This window comes from Marmota monax, unplaced genomic scaffold, assembly GCF_021218885.2.
Source record: "Marmota monax isolate L192 unplaced genomic scaffold, Marmota_monax_Labrador192_F-V1.1 WCK01_AAM20220418_F8-fsc00023, whole genome shotgun sequence".
NCBI classification, from domain to species: Eukaryota; Metazoa; Chordata; class Mammalia; order Rodentia; family Sciuridae; genus Marmota; species Marmota monax.
In genome coordinates this window covers 10,193,298-10,211,016 of record NW_026692907.1, presented here as the reverse complement: position 1 = coordinate 10,211,016, position 17,719 = coordinate 10,193,298, and the positions used below count along the sequence as shown (strand labels likewise).

Here is a 17,719-nt window from a genome sequence, read left to right as displayed (position 1 = left end):
TGCCCTATAAATAGAAACCACTGATATTTTTCCTTCTTGTGTGAATCAAACAGAGGGAGCAAAAGTAAGAGTCTCCTAAAAAAATGTAGAAGGAGTAAGTGAGGAACTGAACTTCTGAAAAGGTGTTAGAAATAACCAAGGTGCTCAGGTGCTGCAGGAAATCAAACCTAGGTCTGATTGTACTTGAAAGCGGGTGGGCAAGGCATTTACTCCTGCCAGAAGGGTGTGCTACAGGGACCTGGTTAGCAAGCGGGCTACATCCCTAATGTAGCACAGCCCTTCGCCCCGACTAGAGGAGCTTGGGGGGTACCATCAACATGATTAGCTCATTTTAAAACTGGGGTGGACAAAGGGCTACAATTAAAATGGCTAACATTGAATACAACTAAGGCTAAATGTTATATTCTGAAAATGGACTATCTTTCTATTTATCACAATGCCTGGGCCAATCTCATTTCTCAGGCTGACTACCTTCAGCCCTCTGAACCCAGGGAAGGGGCTGGTAGTACTGAGGATGATAATAACGACAGCTGGTTTCTACTGAGCACTGACTCTGTCCCTGCTTCTGAGCTAGGCTCATTACACACTTACTGATGTACACGATAACGTACTATTATAATTTCTTTTTAGAGTAGAGGCAACTGAGGCACAGAGAAGCTAATTATTTGCTAAGCCAGAAGTTAACCCAGACACAACTTGCTCCCAACCAAGAGCAAATGGCAAGGGGAAGGGAAAGCACTGCTGACCTCCAACAACACAGGAGGCTCTTAGTCAGCGATTCCATTATTAGGTTCAATGCTGGGTCAGAACAAGTCATGCCTGCCTGTTTTGAACTTGGGATGGGGGAAGAAAACCAAAACCATCAGAGTGGGGTAGGGAGAGGGAGCATGGGAGGAATAGACGAACTCTAGATAGGGCAGAGGGGTGGGAGGGGAAGGGAGGAAGCATTGGGTTAGAAATGATGGTGGAATGTGATGGACATTAGTATCCAAAGTACATGTATGAAGACACGAATTTGTGTGAATATACTTTGTATACAACCAGAGATATGAAAAATGGTGCTCTATATGTGTAATTTCCCCTTTTGCTTAAATAAGGTCAAGTTGAAGTTCTGTCATTTGTAGCCAAGAGATTCCTGATTAAATTGGGGTGAAGACCATCTCTCCCAGAAGGGACTTGGGACAACAAACTCAGATGCATTCAAATGGCAATGAATGAGGTGAAATGAGTATAAGCAGCACACTAGTGAGGGAGTGCTCAGACCAAACAATTCATATTCAACAAGTTTTAAACATGCCCATTAGACAAACAACAAACACAAATGTCTGCTGTTGAGTTTTGGGCTTCCACTTTGTAGCCCTTGAATAGACTAGAAAAAGATAACCTTTACCTGGATCAGTCTCAGCCTAATTCTGACTCATCCAACCACCTAGATTAGGTGAAATTGCCTTAGCACAACACCTTTCTTTGCCTTTCAAAAATACTTGTTAACAACAAGAATTACTTACTTACATATTTATTTACTTATTTATTTTGGGATGGGGTCTTGCTATGTTGCCCAGGCTAGCCTGGAATTCCTGGGATCAAGTAACCCTCCTGTCCCAGTCTCCCGGTACCTAGGACTACAGGTGTAGGCCGTTGTGTCCAGGTAAGAATTACTTATTTAGCAGCTGGGTGGGGTGGTAATCCCAGTGCCTTAGGAGGCTGAGGCAGGAGGATTTCAAGTTATAGACCAGCCTCATAAATTTAGCAAAATCCCATTTCAAAATAAAAAAACAAAAAAGCAGGGACATAGCTCAGTGGTTTAAAGTCCCATCCTCAGTACCACACCCAACCCCGAAATATATATGTGTATGTGTATGTAAAACTTATTTAAAGTTGGATGAAAATCCTATCTGCAACATTCAATAGTTGAATATCTCTGCCCCTCAGTTTCCTTATCTACACTATAGGGATAGGAGCAGATCAATCTCCTATAACATATGAATTAGAATGGCGCCCACTGCAGTGCACAGTACATGCCAAGAGAGTCGGCTACTTTATTCTCAGTAGTTCTGAAGGCAGCACCCGGGTCTTGTCCACTCCACAGGCACTGTGGCTAGCTAGCACCATGCCCAGGACATAACGGGCCCTCCATACAAACTCACTTCTCCAGAAAACAGAGTGCCATAAGATCGTGCCTGAGCAGTGCTGGCTTCCATGGGGTCTGGGACTCAGAAGATGGGCCCTCAGCTAGGCGTGAGAAACGATGAGCTCTGCACTGAGTGTCACATCATTTCACTTCTTTGGAGTCTTAGTGCTAAGAATTACGATTATAAGATTACTTTCCCAATTTAGAAAAAAAATCTGATAGCAAGTAATTCCATCCAGGCAAGCTAAATTTCAAGTTGAATAACAAGTCTCCACAGCCCCAGTTAAAGGGGGTGGGAGTAAAGGTGAGCAGATGTAATAGGTGTGACTCTGTTACAGATGGGCACCTGTATTTCTACTGTCTTTGAGTTCATGAGGTTACTTTCCTTGTCGTCCTCACATCTCCAAATTATCTTCATTTGTCACAAAGAAGGGAACAGAATGGAAGAAAAAAAAACAAAACAAAAGCTTTTCTTTCCTTTTTTTATTCAGTGCTGGGGATTGGACTCAGGGCCTCACGTGCAAATTGTGCTCTGCCACTGGGCTACACCCCTGCCAAAGCTTTTCTCTTGTGATTTTCATGAAGGAAGTAAATTTGACTGTGAATCTACCGAATATTTTATGACCAGGAAAACAGAAATTATCCTACACGCAAATCTCAAGTGTTTTTCAGAAACAGAAGAGATAAAGAATGATGAGCTGTGAAAAATGTCACATATTTGAATGCACTTGAACTCTGCCATTGCCAATTTGCATACTGTCACAAAAGAGAGGCTCCTGCTGACTCAGGCACATTTTCCTGCCCTCACAGGGAACTAACTCTCAGACCCTTGCTATAGATTCCATTTTCACAGTGGGTTGAAACAGAAAATAAGATTCCCAGTGACATCTGCTCCCAATAGCCAAAGCAGAAATCCAGCAGTTCTTGATGGACTGCAAATTGGGGGTCAAAATGGATTTTAAATATACAGTTCAGTGAATGAACAGGATATTACATTTGGGAATTCCAGCCTTGAAGTAAAACCTAACAAGGAGCTACAAGCATTAGAAACACATTTTAAACTTGAATGCCAGCATTTTCAAAAAAGGAATATTTTAAATTAAACATGGGAATCAAAATTGATAAATTAAGCCTATATCAAAAATCACATGCCATATTATTCCCTTAAAAATTAAAATTCCAAACTGAACTCGTTATGGTCTCCCACAAATCTGGTTTTACCTTTTTTTTTTTTCAATTGTGACAATATCAACCTCTTACCCCTCCAGGTTTAAAATCACAGCCTGCTCTTGCTGACTTCTCTCATGCCTGCTTTCATTGAATCATTTCCAAGTACTCTTAATTCTATGGACACAACATGAAGCAAAGTAGATTATTCTCTGACTGCAATTTCACAGGTCAGAAACCTTTGGGGTAAACTTTGGAGATGCAGAATTACCTCTTCCTTTATGGGGGAGCAAGTAACTAAGACCAAAGAAATATTAAGTTGGAGCAAACTAATATTATTCCAGCATAATTCATAAGTTGCCACTTTGCAAGTCAAAATGGTTAAATATCAGCGATGTCAAAGGATTCAACACATTAACTATAATTGTGCAAGCTATCATCATACATTATTAGAAAAATGCCATGTAGGAAGAGTCATTTTAACACTAAAAATTTAGGTAGGACACAAATTAAAAACAAGTCCTTCAAATTGAATAGATAAGGCTTTATGGAGAATGGTTACTGGGCTGGGGATGTGGCTCAAGCGGTAGCGCGCTCGCCTGGCATGCGTGCGGCCCGGGTTCGATCCTCAGCACCACATACAAACAAAGATGTTGTGTCCACCGAAAACTAAGAAATAAATATTAAAAAAAAAGAATGGTTATTACTTTTCATTCTTCTCACAGCCACACATGGGTCTAATAACTTTAGTTATTTGGACAGAAGAAAAGGTTAGTTGTTGGAGTCTGAGAGTGGTTCATATCCTGGTTTTCCTACGTTAGGTTATGTACTCTCTGAAAAATTGACTTCTTTAAGCTACAACCCCCAGACCTTCTATTTTTTTTTAAATTTTGAGACAGGGTCTCACTAAGGCTGGCCTCAAACTTGTGATGCTCCTGCCTCAGTCTCCCGTCACTGGGACTATAGGCATGCACCATGACCCCCAGTGGACTTCAGCTTCTGTATGGGTTAATAGCAACTATCTCTTTGTAAAGCATTGTGGCTATGCTGCCTTTCATTCTTTGAAAGTCAGTGAGTCCAACACTGAAGGCTTTGAGTCCTTTATCATGGCATTTATAGGCTCTTAGCCTTTGGGCAAGTAAATTCACTTCTAGCATGCTTAGGTCTCTCATCTGCAAAATGCAGGTGGATAATAAGAAAGCTTTCACTCACGGGAGACGGAGATAAAACTCTGTTCAGTTCCTGTGCTTAAGAAATGGTGGACTGTATTATTTCTGTCAGGATAAATGAGATAATATGTAAAGTATTTTTCAGAAACAGAAGAGATAAAGAATGATGAGTGACAGGTACCTACTAAGAAGGCATTCAGTTATTGTTCCCTGTATTACAGAGACATCTACAACAGTCAAGAGTGAATTTATCATCTGTCCCCACAAATATCCTCTTCCTCCTGTTTCTTTTCTTAGTAAATAGTATCAACTAACCTGCCAGTTAGCTGCCCTTGATGTACCTGAGAATCATTCTTGACTTCTCCCATTTTAACTTTGACACTCACATGATTGTTAACTCCTATTAATTCTAACACCTGTATATATTGAAAATACTGTCCATATTTCTCTGCCCTCACTACTAGATCCCTGGTTTGGGTCACTATCAACTTTCCTTTTGATTGTTCTAATAGCCTTTTAACTTTCTCCTTGACTTCAGATTTAATATCTTCTAAATGATTCTTCACAGAGCACTCAGAAGCCCTTCAGAAAGCCAATCTCATTAAAATCCTATCAAATTCCACTGAAAGGTTCCCCTGGGTATAAAGACCTTTCTCCTGGCCCACAAGGCCCTCCACCATCCAGCTCCTGAGTACCCAGGGTGGTCTTGAGTACCAGTCCAGGGATGCAGACTTGGTTACCTACCAGAGATGGGGTTAGGGAAGGCAGGCTGGGGGTGGGCAGTAAAAGCATAGCAGAAAAGTGGGACTGAAATAAACTGGTGGTACATAATTGAAGGGGCAGCTTAGAAGGCTGGTCCATTTTTAGTAGAAAATGGAAACCAGGATTTTTATGTAGAAGCTCCTCTCTATAAACTTAGCTCAAACATCTTAAGAATATTGCATAGGCTTAGGGAAACATGTCTGTGGGCTGATTCTGAGTCCTCACAACTGGTTTACTACCTCTGCATTAGACGGGATACAGTGTATTCCTATACATGAAAGTACCTTATTTATCTTTATATTTGTAGAGCTTGTCCCATCACAGCCTCTCCCTAGAGGTGTGTACTGAATAACAAGAGCCCTGGCACACCTAGATTTTCTATAGTCAACATTTGGTATAATGCTAGTTGTCATTTATGGAGTCTTGCTGCATGCAAAGTGTTGTGCTAAGAGTTTCACGTATAAAAATCATTCTCGCTCTTCACAACATAAAGGTGGGCATCATCCTTTTCCACTTTGGGATAAAAAAATGTAGACAGACAGCACAGGCCACTTTCCCAGGTAGGAGCTTAGGAGTGGCAGATGCAGATCCAAGTCTCAAAGAGCTGAGAGACATCAGTTGTTTCTGATGCCTTTTTCACCTGGGAAGGCAAGTACTGCCAGTTCATTTAGAGATCCAAGTATTACTTATAACGTTCAACCCTGATCTTTCATTAGTATATTTGAAAACTGTATGTGGATCAAGTATATCAGGTAGAGAGAAGGTCAAGAATGTTCTTATGATGTTGGTATTCTAGCTGGTGGGGACGCTGACATGGTGAAATGTGCTGTCAGCTGTGGTGTGAGTTTCCATGTCACAGCCCACTTAAGTTAATTCCAGAAACACTTCATGCTTCCCCAAGCATCTTGCTACCCTGTAATTCTAAAATATCCACAGAAACTGCAGATTGGATGCTACCTTGAGTTGACATGAATATGTTCATTCTTCTAGTCCTACACAAAGGGTCAGAATTATATTTTGCAATGAAAAGATAACAGTAAAGACAGACACCATCGACAGTTTGAAAATTCAAACAGTTTTGAAAAATTGTAGAAAATTGAAATGTTATTGAGGCTGCTATATACGAACCAGGTGTGTAATGACAACTGTCCTTGACCCACAGACTGTACTACTACTGAGCAGTTATACAAAATGGTGAAAGAATGCAGGGCACATCTGTTGGAGCCATTTCTAGCAGGGTAATAGTGAGCTGCCAGCCAAGCCCTGGGATACTGCTTATTCTGAAGACTCAGAGAGTGAAACTATTACCATTTAAATAGCTCTAAACCTGCAGTCACAGGCAGGTTTACCAAACACATGCAGAAGTGGGTTTGTACACTGGAAGCAAGAAAAGCAAATCCTTTTACAGGCAACTTTTATGGTACTTAACTGGTAAACACAAACACTTCCTTGCTGGAGAGGAAAGCATATTTATTGTATGTGGTCTTTGCAAAAACAAAATCTGAGAATACATACTGCTGCCATCACCGTCTGACTGCCATTTCTGCCATAAACTCCCATCCAGTCTGTTGGCTTCCACTCTGGCCTGTGCAGTTTGATCACCTCACTGAAGCCCCACCTCCTACAGTCCTATATGGCTTCCCCTTGCTGTCAGCCTAGAGGCCTCCTCCTTGATGTGACCTGGCACCTGCTGACCCCTCTAAGAGCACCTAGAAATTTCCTTTGATTCTTTTTGGCCACATTCTCAATTACAGTGGGTCCTTGTTGTGTATAGGTTCTGCCTCCAAGGATCCAACCAACCATGGATGAAAATATTAAAAATAAAATTATATCCATATTAAATATGTACAGATTTTTTCCTTGTTGTTATTACCTAAACAATATTACAACTATTTACATAGCACTTACATTATATTAGGTATTATTATCCACAGATGATTTAGAGAGAATGAGATGATGCACACAGGCTATATGCAAACAGTATGCCATTATAATATAAGGGACTTGAGCATCCAAGGATTTTGGTATTTCAAAGGGGTCCTCGAACCAATTCCCTGAAGGTACTAAGGAATGACTGTATTGTCAACCTCTCCTTCAAATCTCAAGTCAATTATCCTTGGGTGAATCTCCCATGACAAGATCAAATCCTATCATACATCCTCTGCAGTAAGTATCTCTAGTTCTCAGCTTTGATGAAAGTTGAAGTGTCAATCTATTTGTGACACCATCTGAGTAACATCTCTCTCTGTGAAGACTGTAAGCAACATAAGAGACTATGTTTGTTTACCTTCAGTAGCATCTTCCCAGGATCTAACACAGGTATAATAACAGCAGAATGAAAGAACTTATAGCCTTTAATTCTGGTGGACAAAGACACTGAACCTTTTCTAGTAAGATACAGATTATTGAACACTTGCAAAATATTCCGGAAGGTGGAGACTTTTTTTAAGGTTGTTTCAGCATTTCTGATTCAGTTTGTGGATTACTTTTTTAATTCCCCTCTTTCCTCTTCCTTCTGGTTGTAGCTTTTTTTAAAAATCTTTATCAAGACATAATTAACATTATATAATTCACCGCTCTATAATATGCAATCCAATATGACTAGCTACAGTATATTCACAAGGTTGTGCAAACATCATCACAATCTAAGTTTAGAATATTTTCATAACCTTGAAAAGAAACCCCATACTCTATTCCACTGTCCCCTGTCATACACAGCAACTAATCCACTCTCTGTTCCTATAGATAAGCCTCTTCTAGACACTGCATATAAATAGTTATACAATTATGTGGCTGTAGCATCATATACCTTTTTCTTTTTCATTGTTAAATATTACATTGTATGCATATGCCACATTTTATCTATTCAGATAATGGATATTTGAGTTCCTTCTATTTGAGGAGCTGCCATGAAAAATACGGCTATGAAATTCATGTATAAGTTTTGTATGTTTCATTTCTCTTGAGTATATAGCTAGAAGTGAAAGTGGGTCATATGGCAACTATGTTTAATATTCTGAAGAACCACAGTTTTCCCAACCACAGATACCACTTTCCATTCCTATCAGCAATGTATGAGAGCTCCAATTTCTCCACATCCTGTCAGCAACTTTTATTATCTGTCTTTTTGATTACAGCCATCCTACTGGGTGTAAGTGGTATCTTATTGTAGTTCCAATGGGCATTTCTCTAATGGTGAAGCTGTTGAGCATTTTTTCATCTGTTCATTGGCCGCTTGCATATCTTCGGAGAAATGCTTATTCAGACCTTTACCCACTTTTCACTTGGGTTATTTTTGTTTTTATTATTTTGTTGTAAACTGGTTGCTTTTCAATTACTTTACTGACTATTAGTAATTATCACAGCATGGAGAAGAATGGCCAAGAATAAAAGAAGAGGCAAATTGGCTTTACATCAAAGCAGAAAATTATGGACTCACACAGGGTCAGTGATACAAAGGCAGAGGTAAGAAAGCAGTACTGTCTCTTCCTTCCCTTCCCTCTCCTGCATTCTGAAGTAACTACTAAGTTTCTAATGACATCAGGCTGATGTTGAGCTCCAGTCCTCCTCCACTTCAAGCCCTGTCAGAAGCTCTGACAGGGCTGCTCATTGCTGAGTCCCCAGCACACACACCATGTCTGACACACAAGAGTTACCTGGTTAGTATGTATTGTTTAAACAAATGGATCACACAATGGTGTTTCTTCTATTTTACGAAAGGCTGCCTACATGAACTACGTATGGGAGAGCAGATGGGCTGGAGAGGCAAAGAGAACTGGGGTTAGTCCTAACCATGCCACCCAGCAGCTGTGGGATCTCCACAACGGACGTGTTATGTTCAAGAGTCAGTTCTTATAGTCAAGTAGGGCTAATAACGTGTGCAGTGGGGATAGCTGTTAGGAGAACATCTGGCACAGGTTTGCTTCTTGAAACAGTTTCCTTTATTTTATGAAACACCTGTTTGAGATCTATACATAGCTTTAATTCTCAGTGTAAAAGGTCTGATAGGCAAACTTCAGACTCTTTACCAGTTTATATGCCAGTCTCCTACATTAAGAGATCAAGATGAAGACAAAGGGAAATGAAAATCACTAAGTTGAGTGCCAGTGTAACTGTGTTGCTATTCTTGTGTGTCTGGCTGACAAGTGGCACTGCCAAGTGGTTTAGAGCTCAGCCCCTGGTCCACAGCGAGAGTGATTTTAGGAACTAATTTAATGTTTCAGTGCCTCGGTTTCTTCATCTCTTACACGGTGATAATACTACTGATAACTTCATAGGGCTGTTATGTGAATGTATGAAAAGATCAGAACAACCTGGCACACAAGCATTCAACTGATGTTGTCTACTATTATTAGCAGGAACTGTTAATTTTAGTTATCAATGTGGCTGCATGAAGGGAAACCCAGAGAGCTGGTACAGCATTGTTTCTGGGTATGTCTGTGACCATGTGTCAAGAAAAGATTGGCCTTTGAATCAAGGGAGTAAGTAACATCTGCGCTCAGTGTGGCACCATCCAACTGGTTGAGGCCCTGGAGAGAACAAAACGGCAGAGGAAAGGCAAAGTCTGTCTCCTCTGGAGTCGGGACACCATATTCTGTCCTTGGACATCAGAACTCTAGGTTCTCCAGCCTCTGAACTTGGACTGAGACACGAAACTGGTTTCCCTAGCTCTCCCCCTTGCCCACAGCCTGCTGTGGGGCTTGGTCCCTATGATCTGTTCCCCTAATAAGTCTCCTCTCATGTATCTATATATCCTGTTGGTTTTGTCTTTCTGGAGAACCCTAACTAATACATTAAAAGTACATGTTGGGGGTTAAAAAGTTTACTTCAATTTTCATATTATACCTTAATTCTTCACTCAGAATAGCTAATCCTTTTATGGCTAAACCTTATTCCTTTAATCAGAATTACAAAATCATCGTTAACAACAACTCACTCTTAAACAGTGATTACATTGTACTCTGGCATGTTCTAAGTATACTTAACATGAACTCCTTTAACTCTTACAACATCCCTGTTTCTTTCCCTCATTTTATAAAAAATAAGTGGAGGCATAGAGAGGTTGAGTCATTTACCTAGGAATAGTGGAACCAGGGTATGAATTCAAGAAGTCTGGCTCTAGTGTTTGTACTACTAAAAAAGAATCATATGAATACGCATATCCTATACATTTGAAAACCACTGAGTTTAACCATAGATTAAAATAATTATTTTAGAGATCCATTAGCTTCTATGCCAGCAAGCTTCAAAGAGCATAGGGCCCTTCAGAGTGAGCCCTGGCTTCCCCAGTTCCTAGTTTTACTATACTTCACTGAGCAGATAAGGTCTCATCTATAAATTTTGGATAAATAATTTCTGCCCTACTTTTATATGCAGTTATTTTGGGAATAATATTGAATAGATCATGAACCCACTTAATACCATTTTAGAAAAAATTGAGATATTTAAAAATCAAGCTAATGAGATAGATGAAATTTTGTTTCATAAATTGCAAAGTTCTGTGTAAACCTTTTTTTTTTTTAAATGTTCTTTCCAAAGGCTTAAAAAATAATCTTAACAGGCTCTCACCTAGAATTCTGAAATGGATTCCAGATGCTTCCCTGCCTGCCTCCCGTTTCTCACAATTGGAATCCATGCTTCACAACCATCGCGTGATTCACAAAGAAGCTACATCCCCCTTAAGAATATCGTAGAGAGATGGAATACCTTCTGCAGATATGACAAACGCCTTGGCTGTGTGCTAAGGAATCACTGAGATGGACCAGGGCCAGACTCCACTGAATGGTGGAATAGCACTGGAGAATGCATAGGCCCAGGGAATCCTCTTAGCTCTGAAAACAGTGAGTAGCCCTGCAGAGGTGGGGGATAGCTCTCTGGAGTGCAGTTTCTCTCAGGTAGCAGCTTGTGTACACACATAATCATCCCAGCTATCCTCACACATTTAACAAGCACTGAGCATAAAGAGATGAATAATCTTTTAATCTGATAAATTAAATGAATTATTCTATAATTCGCAGCATATAGTCTCTTCAATTCTGTGATTCCACTGTTCAAAGCTATTGTCCGTTGCTGTTCTACAAAAGCCTACTCCTTACCAGCTATTCCATAATCCAGATTGGTTTTCTGGTTTGATGGTAGGGATCAAATTCAGGGCCTCGAGCATGCTAAGCATGTGCTCTACTACCACAGAGCTGCACCCCAGCCCACCCAGACTATTTGATTTATCTGGTAACCCTTCTCGACTTCATGCCAGCCTCAGCATTCCACTGCCTAATCTTCAAAGGTTCACCTTAAAGACCCTTATTCTAAGAAACTGTCCCTAATTCCTGAATGAGATGGTTTTCCTTCCTCCTTTAAATTCCCATAACATATCCCCTACTCCATGCATTTCAGCCTGGTATAGTTTTTCAGATACAAATTTTATTATTCTGACTGATGATGTAAAGAATAAGATCAAGGCCTAAGTTCTACTCTTAGAGACAACTGGGGCATCCTGCACTGTGCCCGAGGAGACATTTGTCTCTCAGAAAACAAGGGAGATCCCTGGGATGCAAGGCTGGTTCAATATACAGAAATCAATAAATGTTATTCACCACATCAATAGACTTAAAAATAAGAACCATATGATCATCTCGATAGATGCGGAACAAGCATTCGACAAAGTACAGCATTCCTTTATGTTCAAAACTCTAGAAAAACTAGGGATAACAGGAACATACCTCAATATTGTAAAAGCAATCTATGCTAAGCCTCAGGCTAGCATCATTCTCAATGGAGAAAAACTGAAGGCATTCCCTCTAAAATCTGGAACAAGACAGGGATGCCCTCTCTCACCACTTCTGTTCAACATAGTTCTCGAAACACTGGCCAGAGCAATTAGACAGACGAAAGAAATTAAAGGCATCAAAATAGGAAAAGAAGAACTTAAATTATCACTATTTGCAGATGACATGATTCTATACCTAGCAGACCCAAAAGGGTCTACAAAGAAACTATTAGAGCTGATAAATGAATTCAGCAAAGTGGCAGGATATAAAATCAACACACATAAATCAAAGGCATTCCTGTATATCAGCGACAAATCCTCTGAAATGGAAATGAGGACAACTACTCCATTCACAATATCCTCAAAAAAAACCCAAAATACTTGGGAATCAACCTAACAAAAGAGGTGAAAGACTTATACAATGAAAACTACAGAACCCTAAAGAGAGAAATAGAAGAAGATCTTAGAAGATGGAAAAATATACCCTGTTCATGGATAGGCAGAACTAACATCATCAAAATGGTGATATTACCAAAAGTTCTCTATAGGTTTAATGCAATGCCAATCAAAATTCCAATGGCATTTCTTGTAGAAATAGAGAAAGCAATCATGAAATTCATATGGAAAAATAAAAGACCCAGAATAGCAAAAACAATGCTAAGCAGGAAGTGTGAATCAGGCGGTATAGCGATACCAGACTTCAAACTATACTACAGAGCAACAGTAACAAAAATAGCATGGTACTGGTACCAAAACAGGCGGGTGGACCAATGGTACAGAATAGAGGACACAGAAACCAATCCACAAAACTACAACTATCTTATATTTGATAAAGGGGCTAAAAGCACGCAATGGAGGAAGGATAGCATCTTCAACAAATGGTGCTGGGAAAACTGGAAATCCATATGCAACAAAATGAAACTGAATCCCTTTCTCTCGCCATGCACAAAAGTGAATTCAAAATGGATCAAGGAGCTTGATATCAAATCAGAGACACGCCGTCTGACAGAAGAAAAAGTTGGCTACGATCTACATACTGTGGGGTCGGGCTCCAAATTCCTCAGTAGGACACCCATAGCACAAAAGTTAATAACTAGAATCAACAAATGGGACTACTCAAACTAAAAAGTTTTTTCTCAGCAAAAGAAACAATAAGAGAGGTAAATAGGGAGCCTACATCCTGGGAACAAATCTTTACTCCTCACACTTCAGATAGAGCCCTAATATCCAGAGTATGCAAAGAACTCAAAAAATTAGACAATAAGAGAACAAACAACCCAATCAACAAATGGGCCAAGGACCTGAACAGACACTTCTCAGAGGAGGACATACAATCAATCAACAAGTACATGAAAAAATGCTCAACATCTCTAGCAGTCAGAGAAATGCAAACCAAAACCACCCTAAGATACCATCTCACTCCAGTAAGATTGGCAGCCATTATGAAGTCAAACAACAACAAGTGCTGGCGAGGATGTGGGGAAAAGGGTACACTTGTACATTGCTGGTGGGACTGCAGATTGGTGCAGCCAATTTGGAAAGCAGTATGGAGATTTCTTGGAAAGCTGGGAATGGAACCACCATTTGACCCAGCTATTCCCCTTCTCGGTCTATTCCCTAAAGACCTAAAAAGAGCATGCTACAGGGACACTGCTACATCGATGTTCATAGCAGCACAATTCACAATAGCAAGACTGTGGAACCAACCTAGATGCCCTTCAATAGACGAATGGATAAAAAAAATGTGGCATTTATACACAATGGAGTATTACTCTGCATTAAAAAATGACAAAATCATAGAATTTGCAGGGAAATGGATGGCATTAGAGCAGATTATGCTAAGTGAAGCTAGCCAATCCCTAAAAAACAAATGCCAAATGTCTTCTTTGATATAAGGAGAGTAACTAAGAACAGAATAGGGACGAAGAGCATGAGAAGAAGATTAACATTAAACAGGGATGAGAGGTGGGAGGGAAAGGGAGAGAGAAGGGAAATTGCATGGAAATGGAAGGAGACCCTCAGGGTTATACAAAATTACATACAAGAGGAAGTGAGGGGAAAGGGAAAAATAATACAAGGGGGAGAAATGAATGACAGTAGAGGGGGTAGAGAAAGAAGAGGGGAGGGGAGGGGAGGGAGGGGGGATAGTAGAGGATAGGAAAGGCAGCAGAATACAACAGACACTAGTATGGCAATATGTAAATCAATGGATGTGTAACTGATGTGATTCTGCAATCTGTATATGGGGTAAAAATGGGAGTTCATAACCCACTTGAATCAAAGTGTGAAATATGATATATCAAGAACTATGTAATGTTTTGAACAACCAACAATAAAAAATTAAAAAAAAAAAAAAGAAAACAAGGGAGAAACTTTGAGGAGTTAAAGCTTACTCGTTTCCAACTAAGGATGAGAATAGTCAAGGCCTGTACAGATTAGATGTTGCCCTTGGACAAGGAATATTCAGTAACAATCTTAGGATGGTATAGCAATATTATAAGAGAAGTAGTCAAATAACAACTAGTTATTCACAAACAAGTTACTTCCCCTTTAAGAATATCGTAGCAGATGATTAACAGTTATCAATATCGTATTATAAGAAACGTGTATATTAGGTTGAACTATATAAAATTATTTTCCCCATAAACGGGCAATTTCATGATTAAATCTAATATTTTGCCAATTTATGTGTTACCCATCTCTCTTCTACTCATCACCCTGGAATGAGTTTATGAGGGAGGCATTTTTTTTTTTTTTTTTTTTTTTTTTTTACATTTTCCCAATCTTTGGAGTGTAGTGACATTTGGAAAATATTTGTGGAATGAATAAACTAAGTTCTGACACTCTGCCTTATATTTTTCTGTGGATTTATTCTGAAGAGTCAGTCCATTTGTTTCCTCCCAACATCCTGATAACTGCCATTTGTCAGAGGGGGAAACTGAGGCTTAGTGAGGTCAAGTAACTTGCCCCATGCCATAATCTTAACTAATGCTTTATGCTAGACATTTATGTTTACACTATAAAAGCTGTCAAAGTCAAGCTATCTTTCTTCTTCTCAACTAGACTGTGCACAATTCCTTTAGAAATAGTGACAAAGAAATTTGAGGCTTCCAAAACTTAAGGAAGGAAAAGAGAAAGAAACAATGGGGATAAAGAGAAATAGCAAATGGCTTTGGGGGAGCCTGTTACCCTTCGTGAAAAGCAATATGAAACAATACCTAGAGCTGAGCCTCAGTCCTTCGGGCTCTTCGACTATGTGACACTTGAGCTCATCACTGTTGTTGCCTGCTTGGGAAGGGAGTTGATGGAGGAGGCTTTGGTCTTCAGGCTACCTGGGAATGTCACTGGGACTACCAGAGTCTTCCAGGAAGCAAGGGAGTGCTCCACCTTCTACATTTCCTATGAGATGAAACAGGGGGACCCCTACTTACAGAATCATACTGCTTTAAAAGACTTTTCCATGCTGCTTTAAAAGACTTTTGCTTAACTTATCTGGAGATATGGTACCCAAAAGAACAGGCTGCAATATTTTTAAGTGAAGGGCTTTCAGTGTGAAATTTGTTGATGTCACACATCCCTCTTTGGAGCCAATGTGTGGTCTATGTGGGAAAAGGAACGGTTTAGCCTGTGGATGCCTTTTCCATGAACAATGGTCCTATTCTCAATGCTGGGGGGTCTTAGGTCCCAGGTAGCTTTGTTCAGGTGTGGCCCGTTACAATTTCTACTCTTGCTGATGTGTCTTTTCCTTTTGACCTGAAAGAATCAGTTCTAGGATATGGAATTTAAGTCAGTAATCAACCTATCGATCTTTCTATTTTTCTTTCTTTTGTTTATCTCGCAGGCTAGTCTTAAATGACCCTATTGCCTCAGCTCCTGTGTAGCTGGGACTGTGGCACATGCTACCATGCCCAGCTTCAAAATATATTTTCTAAATGGTGAAAGAAGACAAATGGGTGATTTCTCAAATTCCCTGAAGCAAAATAAAACTTCAAGCTGTCTTAAAATCAGAGTGACTTCTAAGTGATGAATTCTTTGAGGGTTTTTTTTTGGGGGGGGGGGAATTGAACTTGAACCCAGGGGTACTTTACCATTGAGCCACACCCCCACACCTTTTTATTTTTATTTTTAATTTTGAGACAAGATCTCATTAAGTTGCTGAGGTTGGCTGTGAACCTGCAATTCTCCTGCTTCAGCCTCTTGAGTTGCTGGGATTTTGGGCATGTGACACCTCTTGATATTTGATTTTTTTTTTTTTTTTTTTACATGCCAATACTACCAATATGGTTTTATTTTTGTCATTGTCAACATGTACAGCATTGGAATTGTATCATTTTATTTTATTTCTTAAATATTACTGAAGTATGCATTAAAAAGATACTAATACATTTAAAGCCAGCAGCAGTGACACACACCTAATCCCAACTATCTGGGAGGCTGAGGCAAGAAGATCACAAGTTCAAGGTCAGCCTGAACAATATCACCAGACCCAGTCTCAAATAAATGTATATAAATAAAAAGGGTTGGGGATGTGATTTAGTGGAATGCACCAGGGTTCAATCCCCAGTATCACCAAAAAAACATTTAAGAAATATGACACATAAGAAGGCCTCTGTAAACATAATCCTTTCTCAATATTTTTTCCTATTTTGCTTCATACGTAAATAACTGAATCTATATTATCAACTCTTATGGCCTAGAACTGCATACACATTTTGGAGTTGAGAATAAATGTTCTCTTTGATTTGTAAATAACATGCACTATTTGTAGTGTTTAGTTTCATTCAAATGCTTATCACAAATTCTTATTGTCTCCCAACTTGTTCTGCTAATAGACCTTTTCAGTTTACTGGTAAAGATGCCATGAATTAAAAGTCATAATGGTCAAATAAATATAAAAGAAAAAAAAAGCAGAGAAAGTGGCTACCTAAATATCACTAAATCTTATAAAAACCACTTCAGCTTGTATGAACAATAAAAAACATTAGTGAAGAATGAATACCATTCATTTAAAAGGTATCTAACAAAAATCTAAAATTTAGTCAACAATGAAATTAAATCCATATTAGCCTTGCAAAAAAATTCCACTGAGATTCTGTTACAGAAACAGAACCAATAACATCCTAAATTTTCTAAAATTTATTTTTGAATTATCATTTTGATGAGTTAAAACTTTAAGGGTAAATAATGACACACAAAATGATTTTAGAAAGGCAAACTTATAATTCCTGATACACATTTCATTAGTTTTTGTTTAATGACTAGAAATCCTTATTTCTTCAGAAAATATTACATATTCATTGAAACACACCACTTATCTAGTGATTTATTATATATCTACATCATATTTATTAGATAAGAATTCCAATTACTTTTATGTAATAAAAGTAAAAAGGAATTTTGCATGTTGGCTATGTTTCACTAAGTTTTATATCCTATAAAGGCCTAAAAATAATTGATATTTGAATTTTAAATCACAAAGAAAAAAGCCTCAATATTTCTTTCTAGAACTTATAGTCCAACCCTAGAAGTTCTTGGCTGCAAAACAGTTCCAGGTACACAGCAAGCATTCAACAACTGTCAAATATAATATCAAGCATTAAGGTATGTAAGGAGGGAGAGTTCTCTAAACTCTCCTGGAAGGCTTGAGCAGCCTCTGGTGAATAGGTATCTTTTACCGTGAATCAATGGAAAACATTTAATGTCTCTTCCTGTGTCTCCAGGATT

General features: G+C 39.1%; 1 protein-coding gene across 7 annotated transcripts in view; it reads right to left on the bottom strand.

Moving 5' to 3' along the window:
• Window positions 1-17,719, bottom strand: part of Patj (PATJ crumbs cell polarity complex component) — a 360,314-nt gene that overhangs the window by 78,913 nt on the left and 263,682 nt on the right. The window lies entirely within an intron of this gene.